This window comes from Anser cygnoides, chromosome 11 (assembly GCF_040182565.1).
Source record: "Anser cygnoides isolate HZ-2024a breed goose chromosome 11, Taihu_goose_T2T_genome, whole genome shotgun sequence".
Lineage (NCBI taxonomy): Eukaryota > Metazoa > Chordata > Aves > Anseriformes > Anatidae > Anser > Anser cygnoides.
The window spans coordinates 4,469,434-4,491,915 of record NC_089883.1 but is presented as its reverse complement, the minus strand read 5'-3'; the positions used below and the strand labels follow the sequence as shown (position 1 = coordinate 4,491,915).

The 22,482-nt window shown below is 41.7% G+C and overlaps 1 protein-coding gene across 1 annotated transcript in view; it reads right to left on the bottom strand.

Annotated features, from left to right (window-relative positions):
• The window catches only part of LOC106036443 (protein FAM169B), a 269,050-nt gene that overhangs the window by 193,902 nt on the left and 52,666 nt on the right, over window positions 1-22,482 (bottom strand). Inside the window, exons 11-16 of the mRNA XM_067003776.1 lie at window positions 21,459-21,658; window positions 14,102-14,212; window positions 12,112-12,208; window positions 10,222-10,343; window positions 7,281-7,477; window positions 5,728-5,941 (exon numbers count right to left, since the gene is read on the bottom strand). The gene's annotated coding sequence lies outside the window, so the exon portion shown is untranslated. The remainder of the gene's footprint in view (window positions 1-5,727; window positions 5,942-7,280; window positions 7,478-10,221; window positions 10,344-12,111; window positions 12,209-14,101; window positions 14,213-21,458; window positions 21,659-22,482) is intronic.

The following is a 22,482-nucleotide window of genomic DNA, read 5'->3' as shown; positions in this document are numbered from 1 at the left end:
ATGAGGCAACAGCAGCACAAGCAGGCTGGCTCACAAGTTTGAGTGGCACTGGGATTGGTGAGACTGGAAGTATTTGTTGCGGTCTTCTGCATACCCTGCGGTCTGTTTCCCTACAGCCTCTCAGTTATGAAGTATTTAATACAACAAAGACACATCTCTATAAATTAATTCTATATATTGTACTCTGGGATTATCACAGCTTGACTCCAAATCTATCCCATTTGGGTTAAGAAAAGAACAGTGTGTGATTCATTTAGGCAGTGTTAGGGACAAACACTCTGGAAATGCAAAAACAATGTTTAATTATTTTGTGGCAAATAAACAGAAAGCACAATATGCCTGAAATCACCTTTTAGTGGTCTTCTGGAATACATAAGAGCCTGAACCAAGCTTGCACTGACTGGGAGCAAGATGAGAGTTTACACAACCACGACACTGTCTTGTTAAGACACTTTCACAAAGGCGTTTTGATTTCACTTGCACCAGCAGCCTCACAATGAAAGGTTAGACTTAAAATCAAAGAGAATCTAGGAGCTCAATATAACATGAGCTGTTTCTTTGTCACAGAAGGAAAAAGACAAAAGCTCTCCCCCAGAACCAGTAGGGTATCATTCAATGTAGAACCAGAACCTGAACAGCATTAACAGTCTATTTGGTACCTTGGTTCATAGCTGGTGGGTTTGTGGACCCCTGTGAAGCCCTAATCCAAAAGAAAGAAAGTTGCAGAGAAAAGGATGAAGCTGTGGCCATACTGCAGCTCCCTGCAGACCCACTCTCGGAAAACAGTTTGTTGGAGGGGCAAGGATTTGCCCAACATTGCACAAGTTAGTGTTGAGGCAGTGGGCTCCTGGTGTTCTATGCTGCGCAGGGACATTATTGCAGCAAACCAATCTCTCTGGCTGAATTCAGCCTGTACAAATGAATTAATGTACTCCATGGGTTTCTACATCTGGAGATTATGAGGGTCAAAGTCCAGCCTAGAAATACAGCATTTTTGTTTATAAAAATGCTAATAAACCATGCTAAGCAGGTTGGACACAGTCTCACCAGTGACTGTTAATCTAAAAGTGGTTTGAAAGGATGAAGGTCTACTGGTAGGTACTTTGGAATTCATTCCCTCCCTTTTTCTGCCAAACCCTTGATTGTGTAACTTTCTAGAAGTGCTGAAATGCTAATCTTTCCCATTCAGCCATTAGGAAGGGATGGGATCGGGAGCCTGTGTGGTCTGCCACAGGGTTAATTATGGTGCTTATGCATTTCTGTACTGTCATGAGAGCAGGCTGATACTTTATTCTTTGTACTGTGTAATTCAACTATTGTCAAACATCAAATCCACACAATATAATACAGCTCTGTAAAAAGAGGGAATTCAATGAAATAATACAAGGAATATGAGCAATGCCAAAGGATAAACAGAAGCCTAAGAGACACCATCTTCCATCTAGGCCTCAAACCCACACTATGTAGCAAACCTGGAGTGGTCACTCAGAGAAAGAACAGAAAGGCATGTCAGGCCTAGAGTGATGCTTCTTCCAGCTTCTGGCAGCCTGCCATTTAGGGATTTCCTGAGCCAGAGGTTGCATCTGCACCAGTGTGTTTAATAGCCCCTGCTGGACCTATTTTCCATGAATTTGTCTAATTGCTTCTTGAATCTATATCTGTCAGCATTAAGTTCCACAACTGAATTATGCACTGTGTGAAAAAGCACTTCTATTTGTTGTGTTCTAACATAGCTGCCTGAAAATTCCTTTCGTTAACCCTTTAATCTTGTGTTACGAGGGGATAGTCATTTCCAATTCACTTTTCCCATGCCATTTCTAAATTTACACACACCTGTATTACTTGTCTCTCTTCCAAGCTGAACCGCCCTATTTTATTTAATTTCTCCAATGAAAGTCATTAAATGACTCTACTCATCCCTGTTGCCCTCCTCTGTACCTTCTTCTCGTTTTCTATCGTATCCTTTTTACGAGGACAGGACTGTACTCTTGTTCTGGACACGGGTGGATCATAAGTCTGCAAGTTGCATAAGCTCCTGTTCTGTTTTCTTGTCTACTCTTTACCTAATCATCCTAACACTGTATTGTGCCCTTTGTACTCTGGCTGCAGGCAGGTTGTTTCTCTTTTGACAGTTTATGCTGTAAGCTCTTCGGAGTAAAGCTGTTTTCTGATCCTGAGTTTGTACAGGGCCTACTGCACGATAGGGGGCTACAAAACAGAGACTTTCTGAAGCTAAGCATTGGTAACCAATTTATATGCAGGTTGCAAGACAAACACGTTAGCTAACGCCACTGCTTGCTGCTGGTAACAGTGCAAGTTGAGAACACAATCCAGACACAGGATATGGTCGCGTGGGCCACGCACCTGTGGGGTTAAGCATTCCGCTGCATTCCATATACAAACGGTAGAGAGGTAGTAGATAATGATATAGATTAGAGAGACAATAGTAAACACTTCAGTTTTAGTAAAGTGCTCAACAATGAATGGAAAAAAATCCATTATGAGAAATTAATAATCACTCAAAACCTCTATTTCTGTCTCATGAAATCCTAAGCCTTTGCTAATTTATGCCAGTGAATGCCTGAGAAAATTAGTGCCCTAAGTTCTATCCTCAGAAGCTCTGCTGTTGGTCACTCTTCATAACAATGGAATACATACATTCTTTGTTTCATTCAGCATGTCTCTCTTCACATGTATATTTGCAACCATTTAATTGCAGTTGCAGCTCATAGAGCCGACTGCTTTGCAAACCCACATAAGGCAGTTCCTATCTGAAAAGATTTCATTCAAAGGAGGCACAAAAAGATCCAGATTTTTGTGCACTGGGGCCAAATACATTTCTTGTTTGCTATGGAATTGCACTCCTCAGGGCAATAATTCTCTTCCACTTCCTGATCAGCACACTCTGGCCAAGCACTGTGTCTCAAGTTCAGATCAAGCATCTTTGTGGGCCAAGATTAAATCCTTTACACCCAATAGTTCTCAGCTACTACTTTCATACCCGGCATTGTCTATTCCCCCCTATTCCTCATCTCCAGCATCCACAGACTCTACATCTGTACTTCAGAGAGCAGTTGCAAAGAGAATCTGAATTAATTTTTAGAAGAAATTAGCTAAAATGCATTGAATATCTGTGTGGACTTCTGTATTCAGAATTAAAGTAGCCCTAATTCAATTTAACTTACTTCACTTCCAAAGTGAATTAAGGTGAATGTAATTGAGGCTACTTAAATTCTGATTAAGAGTCTTGACATCTGCCTCAAGTGAAGCTACATTATCCACAGGGAGTTAATTCACCAGCGTAAGTGTGGAAACACAGCCGACTGCATAACAGGAAAGCCAGAGAAAAAGGAAATCATTAGTCCCTGAATTGCAATAATCACCACAGTGTATTTTATGCTAAATGTTTATTTAATTTGGGAGGGAATATTCTTGTGTACCAAAAAGGGAAATAGTCTTACCTTGCTTAGAAGAAAAATCCTATAAATTTTTCCCCTTTTTTTTTTCTAACAGAATTATAACTGTGTCAGAACTCCAGAGAAGTTGATAAAAAAAATTTAAAGTTTCATCACAGTAAGTGCAACAGCGATCAAGTTTTCCTTGCTAACACATAGCTCGTGAGCAACCATCTTTATGTGGGCATCACAGAAAATGTCTTAGAAAATTACTCCAGTTTACACAATACATTAAAGAAAAAAACACGTGTGCCATGGCGTGCTTTTCTTCCTCTTACCAATCTGATGGTTAACGCACTGTTTTCTACCTAACTGTAGAATAAGAAAGCAGAATAACAGGTTGTTGGAGGCTGCATGAACAGCTATGAACAGCTCTATACTTATTGGTAGTAAGAGGCCCATGGATGTCCTTGAAAAAAATCATCGTTTCAACTCAGTTCAAGGGTGCTGTCCCTTGAATTTCTACATGCTAGAAATACTTCCTATACCATTGGTGAAGACACATGTTATATGTATCTGAAAAAGCTGTTTCTTCATGATCTGCTTTTACTCAAGCAGAATAAAAAGAGTTATCAGGAGTGCCTGAATAAAGGGTACAGAAATAGGTTGCCTAAGAGCAAAACAAGATTGTAGCGGCCAAGGGAAGAGGTACCTTCTTTAGCCTACCTGTTACACAGCCTAATAATCCTCCTCCGCTCTTTTCACATTTCTCCAGGTATGCAAGTCCTTGTGATCTTTGGCCAAGGCTTTCATTGTCCAAGTCCTAAATGATGCTGTTAGGTATTCAGACCAGAGGGGCATACATTTTTCTAGAAAGAAGTAAGCAGGAAAGCCATGACCTTTCCCCTGAAAATATCTCTCAAATAATAGTATCAAAAAGTTGACTAAAACGGTGGGAAAAAAATTTAATGTCTGAAACCAAAACATGGTGTTCTGAAAATCCCCTCAACAATCTAAGTCACCACTTACACAAAGTGAAAAGACATTAAAAGATGCTACACGATATTTCCAAGAGATTTATTCTTCTGAAAAAAAAAAACATTTGTTGATAAAAAGGAGAAAAAAAGCAGAAAAACACCAAAAAAAAAAAAACAGAAAAGTGGGGGACAATACTTACGGGACATAACTATGTAAAGGATGTTAGATCTTCCTACCTCATCCCCAGAACTTTTCAGAGCAAGACTAATAATAGGATTTTAATGATAACCATGTAGGAATCAGTTTTCCTACCTGGAATTTCTTGCCTGACAAAGTGATCAAGGCCTCAGACTCAGGGAACTCATAGAGAAATAATATGTGAGGAAAATATAATTTTAATGTCTTCTACCAAAAATGATGCCCAGCTGTGCCCTCTATACTGGCATTATTAGTTCATTACTTCCAGATAATGGGGAAGTAGCTTTGCTGTGTGGTCGTAAGTGAAGTAGACTGGAGTAGTGAGTTCAAAAGTGACAGAAAAAAAGAATTCCAAGAACTCAACTGAGAAGCTTACTGGAAAAGTGGGACTGAAGATCTAAATGCAGGAGGTGGATGATTCAGTAATGAATGGAAGGCTCATTTTGACAGCTTGGGCTGCCATCCAAGCTAATTTGTTTCCAAGCCTTCAGTTTGCCAACTGAAGTGGCTGAGAAATAATAGGCCCCCAAAAATATTTCTAAGGAAACACAATGCCCATTATCACTGAAGGAGAAAGAATCTGCACATTTCAAAGAGGAAAAAGAAATTTGAGATCTGCCAACTTTGGCCAGTTCCAAATGACACAGGAAGGAGCAGTTACAATGTAGTGAAAGGAAAGAAGTAGAGTATTGTTAAATAAATTCAAAGTAAAAGTCATCATAAAAAATAGACACAATAAATAGAAGGATGTTTCTTTCACAGAGAGATGATTTTATGGCTAAGCCCATGCAAGCAGCCTATGATAAAGAAAAGAGAGGCATAGGAAAAAATGAAAAAGAAATTGGTAAAGAGAAGTAGATAATAATAAAATGAAAAATAATGAGACAACCTCTTTATGTCTGAGTTGGTCATCATAGAAACCTTTTTATATAAAACGGATTGGATATTTCATAAACATTAGGGACTTAATTATCTCCCCGCACAAACACTTTGTAGCTCTCACTAAAGTCAACAACAGCAAGGAATGTTTTGTGATTATCACCAAAGGTTAAGCCTGTGTTTAATTTTCCTTCCAATCACACACTACCCATATAATCTTAGCCGAGACACTTAGGACATGTCTACAGAGGGCACAGTGCAGAAATCCCCAACTTACCAGTAAGACCACATGCCATAGCACCGAGCTGCGCTGGTTTAACACCTCGGGTTGGGAAATGCAAGAGACACATTGTGTCAATAGGTCAGCAAAACGCAAAGACCATCCTGCTGAATGGGAGCTGCCTGTCTCCATAGCCGTCTTGAAAATACATCCATGGCCACTCTCTGCCTTCACGCCCTTCTCCTTCCAATTTACTAAGATGACAGCTCATCTAGAAAAGGGAAGCACATGATTTGATGACCATTTTCCAAAAAGTGAAAGGTCTTTTTTTTTTTTTTAAAAGACTAGAGCAATTAGATGTACCCCTCTGTAACTCCTAGATGGAGTTAACTTTATGTGCAGTAAAGCAGAGTATGAAATTTGGAAGCGCTAAGAAACCATTTCCAGCCAATAAGAAACACCTATGGAGGTTACATACTCTTTTTCACCATTGACTTTTCTTAAAAGGCAGCATATACATTAAAAGCCCTTAATTTATGAAACACATTAAAAATTGTCAATATTTGTAAACATATTTCCTTATGCCGTTTTTTCTACCTAACGTCAAAAAAAATCCAGATTTTTGGAATACTGTTATCACATCTGCTTTGAGACCTGCTCAGGAAAATACTGAAGTTTTCTGTTAGCCTTCCCCTTAGGTTTTCCTGACATTCAGCAACTGGAAAACGCCTTTCTCATGTGATGCACACTTGCTGCTACGCACACCCTCTCTTTTTGCCAGCATTGTGCACAAAAACAAACTACATTTTGATGAAAGACTTGTCAATCTTTTGGATGATGCCATCTCTGTGATGCCCCAACAACACATGTCTATAGGAGCCAATTTCTCAGCTTCCTAACCATCTTCCCGATCTGAAAAACCCATTTTCTCTAAGGTATGTTCAGCCTGCATTTTCAAATGAATTAAGCAAGAATGAAATTACTGTAATTCTTGGACCACGTATCTCTAAATCTCAAAGTGTTTTAGATGCAAGTTTCATGGTAGGAGGTATTGAGGACCACTCTGAATAGATTTATACAAGGTGCTCACTAACTCCATTTCCACTGAGAATGGAACCCATCACTGACGGTTATTTTTTCTACTTCTACTACAGTCGTACTACCAGGCTACTTAATTAAATGGGCACTCAAAGCTAACACGTTCCCTTAGGGTATAGCTAAATTGCAATGGGAAGGTATGACTGCAACTTACATAGACATACCCAGCTGAGTTTCCATCTCATGAGAATCAGTAGCAACAAAGCATCAACTGAGCAGGCTTCATTGCAGGCTGTACCAAAGCACACATTCACACAACTGTTTCACCTCTGTAATTACTAAAACAGATAGATTAAAACTTGCTACAGTAGAACCAGAGCCAGCACTGGACTCATTAAATGTTTAAGATAAAACATGGATTCTCTTCCCCTTCCAATCACCCAGTGAACTTCTACCAAACTTAATTTCAGACACTTTATAATCGCCCCCGTTGCTTGCCCCTAAAGCCAACGGTGTTTCCATGTGCTCATTTGCAGCAAAGGTACGCTTTTAATAAGTATTCACTATCATACCTTGCAGTCTTTTCATGTCAGTTGTTTTCATGGGTGGTCACCTCTCCAAGGCAGAGCCCCAGGGTTTACTCAATACCTTGCAAATTGATTCTTCCTCATGAGAGGGTACTGGCTGGATGCCACCGAAACAGAAATAACCACGTTTCCGGAGGTGAGGTTGTTTTTCTTAATTCGATAAGCTGCATCTTCACAATATTCTGTTATTGAAAATCCAAGTATTTTAAGAAATTAACCTTTCAACAGAATTCTGACAAGGCAGGATGTTTTGGTGATAGATGAACAGCATCCTGACACACTTAAAAAGATTAATATTTGTGAATTTTGGCATAATTACTGATTTCCTCAACAGATTTAAAGTCTAAGTTTATCTTCATGTTAATCCAATTTCATGCCTAGAACAGAGCAAGCACAACAGAATGTCTTTCGTAACCTTCTGATATCATTAATTATTGCTACATTGGGAGTTACAGCATGGAACAAACAGGTTTTTAAATGGAAATCATTTGTCTCTCAGCAGGGAGACTCAACAGTTTTATTTCCTTCAACACCAAGCTGCATTCAAGTAATCTTGTTTCATGGTGATCCTCCCTCGACAACCTGTAAGTCAATGGTGAAATCCCATCTATTTTGTCCCTGGATTGGTCAAATGTGCTGCCCATAAGGGGAGGTGTCTATTTCCTCTCCTAATTGTGGAGGAAGGGTTTTCTATATGTTAAGGCCACGCTTTCCCCAAGCTGTGGGCATTTGGTCAGGTTTCCTGGTGATTTTCCACAAAAGGAAATCCCCTAACTCATTAAAAAAAAAATAGATTAATTGACCGGTTCAGTAACAAGCTGCCCCAGGACCCAATAAACTTTACAAAGGGTACATTCCAATTACGACTGGGCTCAGCATGAACCTGATAAGTAAGCCAGCATAATCTTTCTTCAGCATTAAGGATTTTTTTCTTTTATTTTTTTCTTTTCCCCCACTAATTTAACTCTTTCTCTGCACTTGTGGATTGACTAACTTCATATTTCTCCTTTTCCTGTAAATGTGAACCCTACTAAATAATTCCTGGCAACCTGTTCTAATGGGTTCAATAAAACCAACCAGTGCTCTAGTCCCTTTCTTTGCACTGCTGCAGCCTTGAAAGAAGGGTTAGTACAGCGCTGCCTTCTTCCACACTTTGCCTGGTGTCATAAAATGAATCCAGATCTCAGACCAGGAGTGGGAAGAGGGAAAGCGATCTCCTCGCAGCAGAAACATCTGGTGGAGCAATTGGAGCTGCTTGCTAGCAAAGTGCAGCTGCAAGCCTGCTTTCACTGTGTGAGAGAGTTGGGAGGGATACGGGGTCTTCTGGTAACAAACAACTGCAACAGCAGGAGAAGGAAATAGTAGGCAGTCATCAAGTTAGAGAGATAAAAACAAAAGGTAGTGGCTACAAAACACTTGTTTTATATTCTCATATGCTAGACTTCCATAGCATTAGACAACAACAGACACCTAAGAGCATCAGAGCCTGAAGTACTCCTGGCCCTTTTGCACCTATCCCTATACAGTCTAGAATAGTCTAATGTTCAGAAACACGCACATGTCAGATGTTGGCAGGCCCAGGTAGCCACAAAGAAGAGCTCCTAGCTCTAGGTCGCTGCAGCACTTCCCCGCCTGAGGCCACAGGCTGCATGCAGATACAGAAGACAGCGCTCTTCAGCTCTCTCCCCTCTTTGCCTAGGACAAAGCTCAAGCTCCAAGCACTGCGTTATCCTCAGGTATAAAAGAAATCATTTGACCACTCTGGAAGTGCCTGTATGAGGCTCAAACAATCATTAGGTGTCTCTTCCAGAGACAGGACGCAGAAGGAAGGCAGAAGCCCATGAACTGCATCCGCCCTGCCAAGCCCCCAGCCTGACCTTGCTGCTACACAGCGTGGCTTGGGTGACAAACCCAAAATCTTTCACTGGACTGAACACCACCAAGGCAAGACAGCCTGAATTCACAGAGGCTTGTTTAGAAAACATTCAGTAATTAGCTGGCTAGTCATGCAAAGCACATTTACACACCTGCCTGGTAGCTCCTGCTACTTTTAACACATAAAAATGCACAGACATTTGTACAGAAGACACAAACAGTTTGGACCTATATCTTCTTCTGCTCAGATTTAGAATATCATTTTCATACATTTATTACGCCTAGCCTGTGCTGCATTTCTTACAGGAACAAGAATAGCTGTAATTATTGTTGTCAATCAAAGTTTCTCTGAAGTCCTCAGCTTTACTGTTTCAATAACTCATTTTTACCAGTGGCAAATGTCTTCAACAAACACTAGAGCCTAATTTGCAGCTTGGTTCCCTTGTCATTTTCTGAGTCATCTTGGTGGAATGCTGTGAGGCAAGAGATTAGTTTTAGGACTTTTTTTCATCTTCCCTTTCTTTACATCTGAGGGCTGTTAAGAAGTTTGTTTTCAATAGCTCAGACATATCCAAGGCATACTACAGGTACCGAAGGTGCAATGAAATACAAAGTTTATTCTACTTCGGTACAAAGAGAATACCTGATGTACTGTTCCAAAGTCAGCCTTAGCACATGCAGGTGCAGCTGTTATTGGTTTCACTGGAATTATAGTTGCTTACTACTAGTGCTGGATTTAGCTGCTTAAAAGCAAACTCCTCAGCATCACATAGGGCTCAACTGTGCACACCCGTTGGTGTAAACCAAAAGGAATTCTACCAATGATGTGCAAACCTCCAGGTAAACATCAGCCTTCCAAAATAGCTAAAATGCCAAAAATAAACATGATACAATGCTGATGGATTTATAGGCAACTGACAGTTTCCTCCTCAGATTCTTAATCAGGTGTCACTGAGAGGCGCTAATATAATTAGGGATGAGATATGGATTAATAGGAAGAAAATATCATAACCTCACTCTTATAATAAAACAGTCCGTACACTATACTTACCTGCAAACTGCACCATTCTTCTGGTAGCATGACATTTGCTAAAGCAAAAGCCTGTTGATAATTCTCCATAGTCCTATATAGCACTCTGCCATGGCTGCTCTTCAAAAGGCCATATTTATCCCCTGGGAAATATAGCTGTATTAATATGACATTTTGTCACAAATTAATCTTAAACAGGGGTAATATTTTTGACACTGAGTTGAAACTGGAACTAAAAGGCAGTTCAGGTGGTTAAAGTGGCAATATCCTGTAGCAGACCTATATTCCCTGAGATAATACCGTTATGGTCTAAGTACCAACGCACTGGGATGTACCAATGGGGAGAACTGTGCAAGTCTTTCTTCGTTTTAACAATAGACATACAGGATCATTGGCCCTCTACTCTTTATTACAGCTGGTAGTACAGTAATGCCCACTGATCCCAAACATCAGAGCCTATGGTGACAGGTGCAGTATGGAATAACAAACCTTGCGCTCAGAAAAGCAGCCAAGACAGATAATTAGCACCTCATCTACCATCATGATGAAGTGCACTGTAGAAAAGTAGACAGACAGTTTAACAAAGATTTTTTTTTTCAAAACTAATTTCTCATTAAAGCGATTAAAAGTGGCCTGGTCTGGTTTTTAATTGAAGTCCCATGGCACAAGTCAGTTGTGACGAAAGGGATTCTCTGTGATGTGCTCTCTTTCCTGCTGTGGAAGTTCCCAGGCTTTGTACAGTTCGTCAATGCCAGGCTAATTAACACAATGTAATATTGCCACTTACACCCATTTCCCAACTCATTTGCACATAGCTTCCACTATTACAGAAATCAGGGTAAATTCATAAAACAGATTTCCACAGGAGTTGACCTTATTGTACAAAGGATGCTGTTAACCTTTTCCATCCCATCTTCAAAACTATATGATACTGACGGTCAGCGAAGATGGCTGGTGATTTGGTGTACCAAAATATTACCTTATGGGTACTTCAGTGTATGTCTCAGCTGTTCTTCACCCACTGCATGTCAATTGATTTAAATGGGACCATTTTCATTAAGACTAATGTCTCCTCCCTGGCTGTTTAATTCCCTCCTGAACCTGAAGGCTGCAGCCAGTGGCCATACAAATATATTTGTGTTATATCTGAACTGAAATACCTCCACTTCTGATTAATATCCATCTTTGAGATGTGATGTGAAGCCCACTGACCACTAGTGATCATTAAAGATCCTATGGCGTTTTTTGCAAGAGCAGAGGGTATTATAAACTCCAAGATCCTGGCCATATTCCAGTTGGGATAATTAAATTCTACCGCACTAAAATTCCCCCTGCAGTTTCAATTGAAGAACTCCTGTTCTTCACTTCCTGTTTTAACAACCGGAGTGAAGTGTTGCTCGTGCTGAATTGCCAACACGTTCCATCCCTGAGCTGGGGAAGGGGACTCAGCCCATGGGTACACATTCTGCCAAATGCTCTGGGACTCATTAGGAAGGAGGTGTAGAACGTGTGACCTAGAAAACCATAAAAACATAGCTCCAACCTCAGCGTTACTGCAGGTTGATCGCTACGCTCATGTGGTGCTGGATTTTATTTCTGGCAGATGCAATCAACATGAAATGTCTGGGTATCTGTCAATGCTACCCTGAAACCCCCCAGCCTGGACAAAGAGGTTTTGCTGGTGAGCGAACTGCTCAAGCAAGTGTAAGAATGAATCCAGTTGAGATTCAAACTTCAGGCCTTTCTGTGCCTGAGTAACCACTTGGTTGCACTGAGTGTCCGCAAGTTTTAGGTAAGAAACTGATCTGCTAGAAACAGGCAGTAACTATAAGCACCCCTAACTTCTGTATTGGGGAACATTAGAAAATATTGATCTGATGGCAGGGTTTTTTTACTTGACCAGGGACTCACCTTTGTTTAGCTGACTTGTTTCCTCCTTTTGTTAGCCAAGAATATTATGCATCTGTAGTGAGGCAACGAGGAGTCACAGGGGTACCATTTTAATATCCTAGGAAGAGAGTAAAGAAAGAGACAAGGTAAGAGTGGGAAGCACCTATGTAACTTTGTCAAGAGGGGCACATCCACCACGTATTTAGTTTTAAACTTTGGTCTGATTGATTTTCATTTGAAAAACATTCCCAAGAACTGTAGGTCTGGGACTCAGAAATTATGATGGCTAAACAGACCAATCCACTGAACTATTAAAGAAGCCTTGAAAATACTATTTCTGTGTTCATTTGAGAGCAAAGAGACAAATTTATTTCCTCTGAATTCCTCCAGCTTAGCATAAAAAAGATGATACACTGTAGATTCTGTTGCTCCAGGCAACCGATGAGGAACCTCTTTGATGTGCTTCGATTAATGCAGGCTTCTTTGATTCAATGATATTTGGTTCCAGTTCTACTTAAAAAATATAGATATATCCTTACCACCACAGGGGAAAATATTAAGGACGCTTGCTTGGAAAACACTTGGGCTTACGTTAAGAGTTCTTATTCAAGATTGGAAAGTTTTGCTGCCTCTACTGCTCTCTCTTTTGAGCTGTCTCCTTGACTGCAAAGGTGGGCACCAGGTGTACTATCCTAGGGTAGCACTTTACATCATTTAGAATGGTAGAAACACAGCAGTGAAAGGGACTTCCAGAGATCATGTAGCTTCCCTTTCCTCCCAAACCACCTGCATTGTTTCTAGCAGACATCTATCTGCCTCTGTGATGGAAGTTTCACTCTGCCCCGGAGTGAGCTATTTTAGGATTTAACTATCCCACCCATGCGTACCTTCAGACAAAGAGATGCCTTCGGGAAACGTAAGGCCTCTGGAGAAATACAGCTGCTTCTGCAGTAAACTGTGGAAGTTGTATAAAAATACAGAGAGCAAAGCACTTCAGTAATGTTTGCTTAAAAATGAAAATGGATGTTTGATCCAGCTAAGGTGGAAGGGATTGAGTGAGAGTCGGAAGAGTCAGAATTTACCAGGATTCCCTGGATACTCCAAAACTTAGGGAATTTATTTTTGTTAATTTCCAGTCCAGTAGCTTTGGACTAACCAGGCTAGGTTACGATACGAAGCTAGCTTAGTCTGAAGTCCAGATAACAGAAGAAGAAAAAGAGCCAGGAACCAGAAGGCGCAAAAGAAGACCATCTATCATATTTCATTCACAGGGCAGACATCCTCAAACTCTCAGTCCAAGAGAACTCCCACTTGTTTCTGAACGAGCTGTTCAAAAAGAAGCATTTTTCCTGAATGGATCAGTACAGCTCACAGACTAAAGGCTATTCTAGAATGAGCCAATGGCATTTTTTATCACTCTGAGTTAATATCAGTCTACACTGCAACATGTATATTGATAGTGTTATAAGTTAAGATTTTATTTTTTTTTAAGAAATGTGAATTCCCGTACGCCCTACTTTGGTAGCTTAAAGATTGTAGGAGGTCAAAAAAAATAGGTCAGTGAAAATAACATTGCAACAAGAAATTAATTGCAAAGAACGTTTAATATGACAGGGGACTACATAAAATCCTATTATATTTCTCCACTATCCTACTCAGTAGTCTGTACTATTGCTATACTCAAAGGCCAGGGCAGTCTCCCAGGGTAAATTGCTACATTAGTTTGACATTTCTGGCTCCAATTAACCTTATATTTGAGCTATTTTCCAAGGGTTTTTTAAAAAAAATCTGTGATAAGGTTATGTTTTTCTATTAGAGTTTCAATTGCTTAATGGCCTGTTCCTGATGCCAATCCCTCTTTATACACACCCTAGGTAAGGAAACGAGGCTGTAGTTTGACAACGCATCACCTCTGGCAGCAGGACCAGCCTAAGGTGCAAGCCTAAGAGTTTGCTTTGGCACCCAAGCCTGTCCTCCCAGCACAACGCACTGTCCTCTCCTTTACACCCACCTGACTAAGGATTGCACTGCAGTCCAGGAATTGATCGGCTTCCACAGCTTGCCTGAAGCCTCTTCTTATCAAGTCTGCATTGTGAGGGAATCAGAAGAACGGCGAGGATCTCTAATTTGCAAGGAAAACAGAACAACATCGCGTTATTGCCATGAAGGGCAGTGCATCAAATCACACTCCATGTTCCACAGGTAGTCTGGCTGTAAATGCTACGTAAGGAGATCGTGAGGGCAGGTCACTGAGCAGGACCCCACAGCACTGTCCACTGAACATGACAAGGCCACCAAATTACAGCTGCTGTTGTTCTGGCACGATTACCTTGTGTGTATTAGCAGTACAGAGATTTAGGAATAAAACAAAGCAGCTTCCACCATGGGGTGGTGCCAGATCCTGCTCTCTTGCCTCAAGCTTTAAGGTGCAGTTGTACCTTCACTGAAGACCCAGCCAGTTCAGTGTGTTCTGGGGACAAATCAAAGAGAGAAAGAAGAAATTCACGAAAGTTTTCGCTGTGGCTACTTGCCCAAATAATGTGCTGCGAACAACACTACCAGTGAAATTAACTTCCTCCCTCTCTCCAGACACAAACATATATTCATTATTTGAACTTCACCAGAAAGTAATTTCTGGGAATAAGTCTTGGTCTATAATTTGCTGGCAAGCAGTCTGCTCTAAGTATGAAATATTCAAAACACAAAATTCATGCTATATGACCTACAGTTTGGCAGAAGAGTCAAATCTAATGCTTTAATCACAATTCAGATATAAATGCTTACATTTATGAATGCAAATTTATTAGCTACAAGCATTTGCCAAAAAAAAAATAAATGAGTTTTTGAAACATTCCCAATGTCAAGTCTGTTCAGTAGAATGTTTCTGGAAGAGAATTATTTGGGAAGTGAACCATCTTAAATTTTATTTTTGTTTTTATATTAAAATACTTCAAACAGAAAGAAAAACAGCTAGATTTTGCAGATCCCCCCAGCTCCAGTATTAGGTGAGTGGTATGCACAAAGCATCATAGAGACAACTACAGAAGTGTGAGAGCTGAGATATGGTTGGCAAGGAAACCACAATTTACAATAGCCTGGATTTTCATATGCAGAACCGGCCGCACTGTAATGTTAATTACGTACAGCAAGGCAACGCTCTGCTTCTGAAGTCGAGTCACTCCATTGACTACCACATGAGCCAAACTAAGCAAATACTGTGTACTTTCATCACCATGCAGAATTGCTCTGATAGAGTTGATGGATGTAAACGACAAAATTTGCTTTTCCTTTCAGTGGACAAAGGTCAGGACCTTGGGCCTAATTTTATTTATTTTAATCTATTCTTAACAGCATTTACACTCCAAAACTAAATGGTATGGTGTAATCTCTATGATGTAATCTAGTCCTCTATTAAAAAAATAAACTGAATTTTGGTAACATACAATGAGAAAATAATCATGGCTAAGATTTTCAAAGGACTGACATCTAAGCTAGGTAACTTAAAAGGTAGTGGTACGGTCTTTGAGAGCACAGAAGCTCTTGAAATCACATAACAAAAATAAGAACATTTATTTAGGTGCCTAAAGAAAATTCCAGTTAAAAGTGAAGTTTTAGTAGCTATCAAAAAACCTCAGCATGAAAGTGATACTTCTGAACTACAAAAATCATTCACCTCGAACCTGAAATCCTGGCCAGAATCTTATTAAAATAAGGCACACAGGGGGATTATTACCAGGATACAGCTGCCCCTGAAACCTGAAGCACAAGTGTGACTCGGAGCCTAGCAGAGCTGCCCAGACGTAGAGCAGACATCGGGCAAACCTCAGCTCCCGCTGGTGACAGCAACTGCCTGTTGCTCTCTCCCTTCTCCTCAACACCTCAATATCAAAGAGCTCGACCCCAAAACGTGAAAGATCCAATGTGGAGAAACCTTCCCAGAAGTCACCTCTACACCATGTGGTGATAGCACACTCTGAACCTAGAGGCTCGAGGGACAGATGCTCCTAGGGAACCCGGAATCACGACGGATCCTGCCTGCCGTGTGAATAGGATCAGCAGTGCCCCCAGCCAAACTCCTGCCAAGAGAAGGGGTCCTGCCGAGGGACAGACGGAGCCTGCGGGGCGTGAAGCAGAGCGTTAGACCCCGAGCACAGCGTGGCCCTCCCTGCCCACCCTGCCCAGGACCCGCCGAGCCAATTTGCATTGTAAATGCCGCACGAGCGCCACTTTATCCATCTGGAGGTTACCGGCATATCATTTATTTATTGTGTTGTCTAAAAATTACCTTTAGAAATATAAATGCTAATTTGACCGTAAAAAGATTGCATCAATGCAGAGATTCAGGCTGGGGGATGTTTTCTACATTCATTAATGCAAAATCAACTGTTCTGTTTTTCAGGAGCTAAGGATCAAGGACTGTCTTTTACATAATTAAAACTCTGAAATTTTAATATTATCTTCCCTGCACAAGACTCAGAATTCAGGAAACACCTCTCTGGGTATTAATTGTGCAGAATAATATGGCTGTCCATCTGTATGATCTTTCCATCCTTTGATGTTTAAATTGATCCTAGTATTCTGGAGACAGCTTCTACAGAACTGATTTCCTTGTCTTTATTTTAGCTAGGTTCATTCAAAGGGCAAAATATCTAAGCATTCAGCTTTTGACCCTACTAGCAAATATTTAATGTATGAATTAAACTGGACAGGGCTTTGCCAGAAGCTCTCTTCATGTTTTATTTCTGAAGCTATTTTTACCAACATTTAATCGCTTAAATGTAAGGAGATAAAGACATCTCTGACAAACTGTGTTTATTGAGCTAAATGCCATCAAGGAAAGCCCTTTTATTTTTTCATAATGGGTTCAGCGCACTTTGCATCTCTGGCTTTATTCTGAAACACAATGTCACAATCCAAGAGGATGATACAGTAGCTAATATTACCACTAAATAAATGCACAAGTGCACGGACACAGGAGGCAAATTGACAAAGAGACAGATAGATAAACTGGAAACTGCCTTTAATAGGCTCCCAGGAAACAAAACAGTGGTGTAGCATCCCCAGTTACTCTCCCACCCTTTCTGTATAGATTTACAAGGGACCACTCTGTAAAACCCATCAGCGAGCAAACAACAGCCAGGCACCTGACTAAAGGTCATGCCAGCAGCAACAAAGAACAAATTAAAAGGGAAACCCCTGATTTCACTCCCTCTCCCCCACCCCACCAACAAGGAGGCATTAGAGACTAGCTGCCTTAAATATTTTGGATATTATCGGTGGTCCTTACGATGGGCAGCAGGAGGAAGAAGGCAGCAAGGAGAGGGTTTTAAGCCAGAAGGTGGGGCGGGCAGCCACGGGATGGGCGAGTGACAAAAGGAGGCCAGCATCAGGTGGAAGGGCATTAGAAGAGAACATGATCAAGTAATTAGCAGGTGAAAGGGGAAATAAAGGGTCAAAATCAATCTGTGAGAGGGCAGCAAGGAGGTATTACCATCGCCACTGGCTCCTGACTTCCCATCGCAGGAGGCCTGCACGCTGCTGGGAAGAAATCGCTGCCAAACGTTTGTCCCAGCTCTGCTGGCTGCAGGGCGCTTTAGAACAGCCCAAACTTTTACTGCACGTTCATCATTGCTGGTTCTGCTATGCTCGCTCCTTTCTGAGGGGAAGAGAGGACTTCCCAGGACTTTACTTTGTCCCCAGAAAGCAGACGATGAACTGATAGACTTTCTGTCTATCTAAACAGAGGGACAGACATTGCCCAAACTAGTTCTAGTACAGGAACTATTTTAATGCAAGTAGTTAAACGTAATGGTCCCTTCATTTCATTAACATCTCAGACCCCAACTTGTTTCTTTAAACTATTTTTTATGAGGACTTGTCATGGCAAATGGAGCAACATAATACAAACAGCAAGCATAGGCCAGACTCACTGGGGAGTTTTTTCCCCCCAAAGAGAAGAGGGGAATTTGTACACTCTTCTGATTTCAAGAACACAACTGAGGCTCTGTCTTTCTGAGCTACCCCTCCTTTGATGTTCAGAACCATCCTCAAGTACTGGAGAGAGCACTGCAGAACACATTTCTTGTCTTTATTTTAGCGAGGTTCATTCAAAGGTTAAATATCCATGTAGTCAGCTTTTGACCCTAACTAATCTGCCTGGCAGTGCCACAGACAGGAAAACTCTGTCTACAGCGAAGGGACAGAACGGCACGTGGTGAGCCAAACTTCCCCGCCACACGTCCTGCAGGACGGATCGCTGTCAGATTTCCATTTACCAGCAGGGAAAGCGCAGCGTTGCAGCAAGTGAAGCCCTCCACCATGGTCCAGTCACCCCCTGCTGCCCCTGAGGAGGCCAACAATAGTGGTGATTTTTGTCATGGGATAGCGATCTGTAATTTGAGTGGGGGCATTCATCATTCACAAGTCACAGTTGAACGAGCTGCTCAGCGATGACCCTAGGGCACTCCCAGCCACAAAACCAGACTCAAACAGTGAGCTGGAGATACAGGGCTCATGTTTGGGGAGGAGTGGTTACATCCTGTCTCTCTCACTACTTCTATTGTTTAACAGATGGGTTGAGACCTCATGTGATGTCCTCTACAAAGAGGACTATAAAAGTCTATAAAGACCTACATGAGTTCCAGCAAACAAAGGAAAAAGGAGACTCTGTTAATAGTCAACACTGATGATCCATTCACATTCATCGTTGATAGACAAAATATAGTCTCCAAAATCTGAAGACTCAAATACACTGCTCTATTGCACATAGGTACATTAATCAACCATTCTCCCGCTTACTTTAAGAGTCAGCTCCCAAATACAGTTATTTCAACGGTGATAGCAGAGCTATGTGCTGTCTCCAGGAAAAGAAAAAAAAAAAAAGGAAAAAAGAAAAAAAAAGGGGCAGGGCAGGGGGTTGAAAATTTTTTTTTCCTCAAGGAGCCTCGAAACCCACTCTCAGGCAGGACTCATCAAGAAAAGTAGGATTCGTAATGGAGAAGGGCTGGAAGTCAGCAAGATGCTGAGAACATTTCATGGCCAGCACAGCATACATGGGACATCTGAGAATAGATGATCAGGCATCTTTATGACTGTCTAGTTACCATGCCCATCTAATCACCTACTGGGAAAATTCTATCCATCATCTACTGCCTACCTCCAGTGAGAACAATGCTACTGTCCGCTCCAGTTTCCCAGTCAGAGCAGATTGCCAGGAACAGTAGCAATAATGACATCCCCTTCTGTCCTCACAGGAACTGAACGCAGAAACAGAGCTGCTGGGATTCTTCTGCACGCTTTTGCCAGCTCTGTTGCCAGGATCTAGCTGTATGACAGACTGGAACCAGAGATGGCTTCATAAAGGAGGGGAAAAAAGAAAACACCCCAGAACAACCAGAGGTGCCCAATAATTGAGAAAGGAGACCTTTTCTTTGATACAGCTATAAGAAACTGGGAGCATTATGCAAGAAACAGCCCTAGCTAAAACATATAATGGGACAGAAGTTTTAGGATTTTGTTCCTGCTACTGATCCTTGTGCGATTCACTTCACTCATCTATCATCTATGCTTTGGCTTCCCGTGTCTAAAGGGGGATGACAGTACTTTCCCCTGCCTTGGTGGTTTTGTGACGTTTAACCCTTATTAACATTTGCAAAGCAGATCGGGACCACTGAATGGAAGGCTGAAAAGAATTTTCAAAGCTTTATTACCGGAGAGAAAAATATGGGGAAAAATATCCCAGCTAGGAGCAGGAGACTCCATTCCCCTTCTTGCTATGGTAGCGTTCAGCTCTTTGGGACCAGTTTAACCCTGCTCTGTAAGGCTGATCTCTGGTTCAGCCGACTCTGAACAATCATGCTCTGCAACCACCTCTCTTCATAGCCATTACAAAAGGTGAGCAATATTTATTGGTTCGAGCAGGGCCAAGGGCTGACATTAAGCAAATTTCAAGGGTTATTTGAAGTTAATTGAGTTTAATCATGTAATGATTTTATAATTAGTCATAGTTCCCAGTCTTGCACTGAAAAAGTCACACTTAAGAATTATTTAAAAGAATATTAAAGCCAATTCAAAATAAGCAGCAAAAAACTCCATCGGTGATTGGTGGGAGCAGGTGAGGGGATCACAAGGTGTGCTGGCTACATGCACCAGCTGCTTCAGTGCACCGAACCTCAGTGAGCTCAAGTCCCAGCTGGGGACTTGCACTAAGGGTAAGGACAGCAGTAAGTTTCCGAATATTAGTTATGCTGACTTGGTGGTATTTCTCACTGGCGAAGAGTTGGATGGATCCTGCCCCAGGGGAAAAGAAACTTCTGAGGTTTTCCACCTCGCTGGAGCCAGGTTCACCTAGCTGATTCAAAAGCAGGCAAAGGCCAGGAAATTGTATTTATACATCCTCGAGACATTGGACTTACCAGTGGAAAACTGTAATCCTTGGTTATATAGGGGAAGGGAAGTCCTGCAAAAGTAGTTATTCTAGAACTCCAAGCCAGTGCTTGGAAGTTGAATTTGAAATGCAATTTAAAAAAAAAAAACTGCGAAAATGGCATGCACAGCAATAAATGAGGCATAAACAAGATCAACATCAGTGAGTTCAGGGAAGTGGTGACAATAAAAAAACAACTATTGTATCCTCTGCAAGACAGGACAAGTGGAACACAGCACCTCAGAAAGTAAACACAGATCTGTGCTTAGGGCTAGAGGACTCACGGGTCATACAGCCAGCTACCTGCTTCGTAACAAGCACCACTGCTCCTCACTTCCTGCTCATCCAGGACACCCCTTACAGCAACATTACGTGGCCTCAAGGAGCTGGGTTTCAGCAGGTGGTATGTGGTATTAAAATACAGCATGGAATGGTGGGAGATTGCTGTGGGATTAAGCGCTTGCATGTTCATCGTGAGAGCAGAAGCAACGGGCTCATCAGCCTCACGTATTTTCACTGTCTGGGTATCTGAGTCCTGTACACCCTGAAAATCCAGTCACTGAAACAACGTCAGTATCCCCCAGGAAGAGAAAACCCAGTGCTTCCAGAGAATAAATCGGTGGGTATGGCTCCCACCAAAGCTGTCCCAAGGTGCAGTAAGAGGAGGCAGCAGCATGAGACCTACCTGCAGCTGTGACTTTTGGGGTTGAGAAGAAGGTCAAAATACAAGGCTAATCCGTCTCAGAGAAACAGCAGAGTTTCTCCCAGCAACACAAACTGTGCCCAGTCCCATCCCACTCAACAGAAGCAAAAGCCTCCTTCTGCTTTCCATGCTGGTCCACTTCTCTCCCCTCTCAAACCCTCCAGAGCAACCAGTGCCTGCCTGGCCCCTTCCCCTGGTCTCGTCCCCAACACCCTAAAAGGCACCCAAGTTCAATTTTACCTATGCAACTGGGAAGCCTTGTGGGGATGCTGTCTGGCTCTGTGTCTGGGAGGCATCGTAAGGTTTCAGCAGAGGCTCACGCTCTTTGACGCAGCATGGATGGCACTAATGTCACGCACCGGTCTTCCTGTGCACAGCAGCACAACCAGCAGCACAGGGCAGGCCCCAAGGAGTTACTTATCTGGATTTAGGAAGTCCTTCTGAAAAACAGTTAAGCATTTATAGATAACAGTTCAGTAAACACACTTACCACCCTGCACAGAGACATAATTATTGATAAAATTGTACTTCTTATCACCCACTGATAATTCTTTTATAATTGTCTTGCTTATTTTCACCAAATTACAGAACTGACGTGTCCCCAGCCACTTGGCAATGATGAGCCACATCCAGGAAGCAGGACTAGCTGGGGCAATTTTTTCCTTTTGAATACTTAAATTGTGTGGAAAATTCAGCCAAGGAAAAATAATCAGACAAACAAAAATTCAGAGCAACAGTAAGAGTGGAGTGCAACACTCTAACTAAAATATTTTCATAATTATTTTTCTTCTTTCAAAAATAAGATTTTAAAGTAATACCATCCTATCTTTAAATCACAAATATGTATAATAAGAATATGTATTCTGACTTGAAATGACTGGTTCTGCTTTTACTGAGGAAGAAAAGACTTCAGTGATAAGGCTGTGAGAAAAGACTTTGAGAGCAGCCCACTAAATATTACGCCTTCATCCGTTTACACAAAGGAATGCCTCGGAGGCAATGCTCTACGTGTGCTGCCACCGGACCTGAGCAGTCATAAAGCCTGCCCAAAACAAAACACCGCACCGCTGAGCGCTGCCTGACGCAAAACCTCAAGTCCTTTTTGAGAGAAAAGCAACAAGGAGAGCGACAAGAGGTCTGAGGACAGCTGCCCTCAGCAGGAACCATGCCATGGGACACACGGTGTGCCCAGCGACAGCAGTGTCAGAGGCAGTGTCAGAGGCAGGCAGCTGGTGGGTAATTCTCTCCAAGGATGCCCACCTCC